Genomic DNA, 6,257 nt, shown 5'->3' with positions numbered 1-6,257 from the left:
AACGCGGCTGAACTTTCAAAAAATCGAAAAATCGCAATTTTTTAACCCAAATAACTTTTGATTAAAAAATAAAATAGCAATTCTGCTTACAACATTTGAAAGTTCAAGTCAAATTCTATAGGTTTTGATTATTTGCATTGCTAAAAATAATTTTTTTTTATTTTTAAACAAAGCTATAAATACATACATAGTGCTTGAGTGATGTTTTCAATGCATCTCTCATTTAAAATCGAACGCGAGTAGACGCGCCTACAAACAGGCAATGTCTACGTAGCATACTTAAAACGCATGCATTGGGCAAGGGAAACACTATTTGTTCATAACTTTGTTAATTAAAAATCATAAACAAATTGATTTTAGCAATGTAAATAATCAAAACCGATATAATTTGAATTAGACTTTCAAATCAGGTAAGCAGAATTGCTATTTTGTTTTTAATCAAAAGTTATTCCCGTTCAAAAATTGCAATTTTTCGATTCTTTGAAAGTTAAACCGCGTTTATCTCGAAAACTATGGATCCTACGAAAACACTTGTAAGAACATTTTTTACTTAGAATGACCCAAAAACTAGAAAAATGTTTTGTTTTGCGAAAAATCGCAATCTTATCAACATTCGGATCAACTATTTCCCAAAAAATTCATGTTCTACGGGTCAAAATACATAAAAAAATTTGGGTAAGTCCATCTGAATCAAGGAGGCCATTGCACCCCCCTGGCGAGAGGACTATATGGTCCGGGGGCTGTTTTTGACATTTTTGGGCAGGTGTTTGAGGCATTTTGAAAACTTTTCAGGTAACTCTTCCATGATATCCTAATACCAAAATGCCGGTCTTGTTGCAGGTTAGCAGCCATTTTACCCAAAAATGGCTCCCGAATTTAAAAAAGGGTAAAAGTTGTTACAAAAAAAAAATTACAAAAAATATCTTTGAGGGGACTTGTATTTTTTTTTAAGTAACTTTAGATATTTAAATATAACAAAAATCAACAAAGATTTGCGGATGATTTAAATTCTGCAAGACGCTTTCATGGGCCCCCAGGATTATTTTCAAGGGGTGCATCTGAACTTCAGGGGGTTCCACCTTTTAAGCCACCGCGGGTCGTACCATATACAGCGCGGTGGCTGAAAAGCTGGGTGGACATGCTAAATGAACAAATTAAAAACAATGGTCTATATTGAAATAAGTTCCGATTACTCATCAGCAGGGCCGGACTGGCTCATGAAAAAGGCGCCAACCCAAATTCTAAAAAAGGCGCCAATCTAATATCTAAACAAAGGCGCCAGACCCCCCTCCTATCAAACTTTTTATGCAAAGTAAATCAATATTACTCGTGAATTTTTTTAAGTTTAATTTTAATTTAACTCTATGAAGTAATTTACTATTTTTATTGGGAATAGTAAATTATATTAAGATGCCACAAAAATATAGCTTCAGTATCCCTTTTAGTCCGGAGACATTGGGGTGAGTTATCAGTGGTGGTGCAGCTGGAACAAACTATGGATGAATGAGATGATATGGAACATCGTCAACTACATCAACATCAGTAGTTAAGGAAACAAAAGGCAAGTAGGAAAATAAGAAGGAGGATACTATAATCTTCGGAAGAAGAGGGTCTTCGGTTAGAAGATATGCGGTCAGGGGTAGGGACCTGACCAAGACGGATGTTCCAGGGGAGGCAACCTTGCAACGGAGCTCATCACTTGGGGAAAAAGATCTAGAGAGAAGGAGGAGAACTCCGACATAAGACTATGGAGAAACGAGAGTTACAAATAATTTAGTGAGACTAATGTCTTACCATACAAACACGAAGGTCGAGATCAATAATGATCTATAAACCTTAACAGTGTCACCGAAGACGTGGAGAGCACTTTCAGACAAGTCACCCTCGGTAGCATTGAGAAACGAGATAGAAAGTGGAGAAAACCGGAGAGGAAGGAAGGACTAAGGAGACGGCAAGTGTGTCCACACCGATGGACTTCGAAAGTTCTTCCCCGTAAAACTTAGTGAAAGAGAGATAGAAATGATCGCAACGGTCCCGAACTCAGGTGAAAGAGGCTTTGAAAAAATAAACGACATTATAATAAAGTCGAATGGGAAGAAAATTTCTATATGCGGTCGCCAAACCGGGAAGAGGGAATAAATCTGCAGACGACTTGTGGTCTGACTGTAGTGGTCATGAAACAAGGACTTTCCGGTGAGGGGAACAGGTACCATGACCTAATAAGGGAAAAACCGGTAGTATGTGCAGGAGGTACATACAGCCCAGGAGAGGTTAAGTACTTTTAACTTAATACTATGACCACAATTACAAGAAAGGGTCAGGAGGAAGAGAACAGGGGAAATCGTCAGACTATTTTCATGGTTCCTGTAGAGAAATGGGTGACAGGGATAAGAGACTACTGGCAATTCTTTTGAAATTGAAGGAAGACATGGAGACACTGGATATCAGAGTAATTATAATATCATAGCCCCCCATTACTCTTAATAATGGGGGGCTATAGAAGTAGGAACATCAGGCAAATCCTGAAAGTAATCTTCATGGGTATGGACATCCACCTCTCACTGAGGAGTACGAACGCGGGGATGCAGAAGTTAATTGTAAAGGGAGGTGGAAAATCCTACGCCGAGTTGCTAATTAAGGGTAGCGCAGACACGAGGAAGGAGGGGATTAGCGTCAGAAACGCTAAGAAGACTAGGGGCGGGGACCTCAACCTCGAAGTGGCAGAAAAAGAACAAGCCGAGCATCTGAAGAAGACTATCGTGGCCCGCACGGAGGGAAACACAGTAGAAGATGTCCGGAGCTATCAGGACCAGGTGAAAATATTTGATATAGACGGAGATGTCACAAAGGAAGAAATCCTGAAGATGGTTTGGAGGTATTCCGGCAGCAGGCAGCCTAACGACGTCTCTATGGGAAAATGGAGAAGGCAATACAACCGTTACAGTCCGAATCGCAGCAGCCAAAAAGGCGCTGGAAAGAGAACATATACCCATTGGCCGGAAGTCGTGCAAGATACGAGAGAGTCTGCATGTGCCTCAGCGGTGCCTCAGATGCCTGCAATTCGGACATAGTAAAACCGACTGCAAGGGAAAAACAAATCGGACTCCTGCTACCGACAAAGCAAGGGGGCACTAGGCACGAGATTAAAGTAGTGAGGCGACTTTCTGCCTTACGTGTAAAGTCCGGTCACAGAGCCGACAGCTTACAATTCTCGGAGTATAAAAAACTGATCCTGGAAAAGCGGGGCCTCAAGAGAGACCCTGCCACAAGGGACGAAGAAAGGGTGGATGAAAGCACCTAGGACCAGGAATCAGACAAAAACCATCTAATACGAAGTTCCTTCAAATAAATGTGGGAAGGGCGAGGACCGCTCACGATGTTGCAGAAACACTTCCACGAAGAGAAAGTTGTGACGTGATCCTCTTTCAGGAGTTCAATGTAAAGTTGGTCTCTCGACAAAGAATCATTAAGCATAGGAGATCTGATGGGACAGGGAAAAACCTATCAGAATGGATCCACGCCACAGGGATTACTTTGCTAAATGACGGTAAGGCACCTACGTTTGTGAGAGATAATAGTGAATCCTTTCTGAACATCTCACTGGTTTCAACGTCACCTTTAAACAGGGTCATAAGCTAGACTGTTTTGGAAGAAGAATCGCTCAGCTTACATAAATATGTGAGTTTTGAAATAACGAACAAAAGGAACAAACAGGAAGATAGATATCGATCGAAAGAGACTTTTAAATGAGGAGGTTTTTATGGATGCTTTTGGCTTGATTGGTCCGAGATGCGAGGATGTAAGTAAGTTGATCGAGGGTCTAAATGCGACATCACAGTTGGCTTATGTGAAGTCAAATGGGAGGTATGAAAGGAAACAACCATACTGGTGGACTGAGCGGCATAAATATCTGAGGACAAATTGTATTAGAGTAAGAAGGGTACAACAAAATTCGACTCGTATTAGGTATCAGATAAGCTTTAAAGGTAGCAGATTAGATAAAGAATGCCTGATATGTGTTGAACGAGTTGAATTTTGTTGTACCCACTGGCCTTATTATGTAGCACTCTAGGGCGCAACAATCTTATATGTATAATGTAGAAGTAAAAATTGTCTTCGAGGGCGCCGCTAGTTGCATCTAAGCTATTTATTAAAATATAATCAGCGGGGATTGATACATACGAAATAGCCTGAATCGCAAAAATGGTCTTCGAGGGCGGCGCGCATCGCATCTAAGCTATTTGATTATCTGATACCTGATACATGTTGACAAGTTGTATTTTGTTCATTGTCTGGCTTCATTATTTAGGATTCTGGGGCGCAACAATCCAGTATGTGTACCGTAGTTATGGAGCGCAGAAAAATACACCTGTATAATTTCGGCCAATTGTGGGATGTAACATTTAACACTCTTTATATTAGATATCAGATAATCAAATAGCTTAGATGCGAGGCGTAGTGCGCTCGAAGACCATTTTTACAATTTGGGCGCTTTTCGTAGGTATAAATATCCGTTATTTCTATTATATAAGAAACAGCGGAAATTGATACCTATATGTCTTCGAGGGCGTCGATAAAAATTTTTTTTGAGGGCGCCGCTCGTTGCATCCTAGCTATTTATTAAAATAGAATCAGCGGAGATTGATAGCTACCAAAGGCGCCTGTATCGAAAAAATTGTCTTCGAGGGCGCCGCTCGTTGCATCCAAGCTATTTATTATAAAAAAACAGCGGATATTGATATCTACGAAAGGTGCCCGAATTGTAAAAAATCGTCTTCGAGGGCGCCGCGTCTAAGCTTTTTATTATAATGGAAACAGCGGAAATTGATATCTACGAAAGGCGCCCGAATCGTAAAAATTGTCTTCGAGGGCGCCGCTCGTTGCATCTAAGCTATTTATTATAAAAAAACAGCGGATATTGATACCTACGAAAGGTGCCCGAATTGTAAAAAATGTCTTCGAGGGCGCCGCTAGTTACATCCAATCTATTATAAAAGAAACAGCGGATATTGATACATATGAAAGGCGCCCGAATCGTAAAAATGGTCTTCGAGGGCGCCGTCCGTCGTAGCTAAGCTATTTGATTCTCTGATGCCTGATACAAGTTGTCTTTTGTTGTACCGACTGGCTTCATTATGTAGGATTCTGATTACTGAGGCATGTAAAAACATTTTTTAGGGGAATGGTAACTGCATCATCTTTGTGTAAAGGTTCAAAAAACATTTTTTCCAGTTTAATTTTTTTTATGGACAGATAGGCACTAACGAAGGCAAAAGGCGCACCGGCCCGAGGGCCGGTGGGCCGGCGGGCCAGTCCGGGCCTGCTCATCAGAATCTTGAGACTGGATGTTTAAACTTCAATTTAGGTTCTTGGCGACCTTAAACATAATAATATTTTTTAGATAAAATAACCAAAAAACCTAAAAAAATGTATCTTGGAGCAAAAAACAATTTCTGTCCAAAAATTTTGCCTGGTACCTTCTGATTTGTTTAATGAGGACATTTTTGAACAGGAATCCGCAAAGAAGAAACTAAATCAAAATTTTTTAATACGGGAGCGGCTTATGGGATGGACTGTGGGTGAAGTTGACTGACGACTGACACTTGATAAAAATATTTTTCTGAAACCTGATATTTTAGGGGGTTTACTGCCTATCAACAAATAGGAACGATACAAGTAAACATAAACCTTGGTACGTCTAAAGCAAGAATCATATTATCATGCCCGCACCGTTCCGTCACGTAGCGTAGTTTTCGAAAAACCTGATTTAACAAAGAAGTGAGCTTAAGAGTCGAATCATATTATCATGCCCAGCACGTACCGTTTCGTTTCCGAAAAATATTGATTTTAATGGTTTTAAATATGAACAATTCATACTGTCCAGAGCGTATCGTATCATACACTTCTTTGTTAAATCAGGTTTTTCGGAGACTACGCTACGTGCCGGAACGGTGCGGGCATGTTACCCGATATAATTCGTAAATGGCACGTAATATGATTCTTGCTTTATATGTACTACAATTCTGAATCAAAAATAATTTAAAAAATTAAACAGATTTCAATTTGTACTGTACATAAATACAAAGTAGGCCAAAGAAAACAGTCCACCTCGATATTTGGCAGTATTTATTAGATTTTAAGGAAATGAAGAAGCAAGTCGATTTTTGATCTAAGGGGGCCACATTTTTACGGTACATACATCTGTCATTTGTCAACCCACTCCTTTCAATTTACTCCACCCTTATTTTTAAATAGGG

General features: G+C 39.9%; 1 protein-coding gene across 9 annotated transcripts in view; it reads left to right on the top strand.

Annotated features, from left to right (window-relative positions):
- Positions 1 to 6,257, top strand: part of LOC114329508 (protein yellow) — a 371,690-nt gene that overhangs the window by 257,886 nt on the left and 107,547 nt on the right. The gene's annotated exons all lie outside the window — the stretch shown is intronic.

This window comes from Diabrotica virgifera, chromosome 7 (genome assembly GCF_917563875.1).
Source record: "Diabrotica virgifera virgifera chromosome 7, PGI_DIABVI_V3a".
Taxonomy (NCBI): domain Eukaryota; kingdom Metazoa; phylum Arthropoda; class Insecta; order Coleoptera; family Chrysomelidae; genus Diabrotica; species Diabrotica virgifera.
This window is presented reverse-complemented; position numbering and strand designations above follow the sequence as displayed.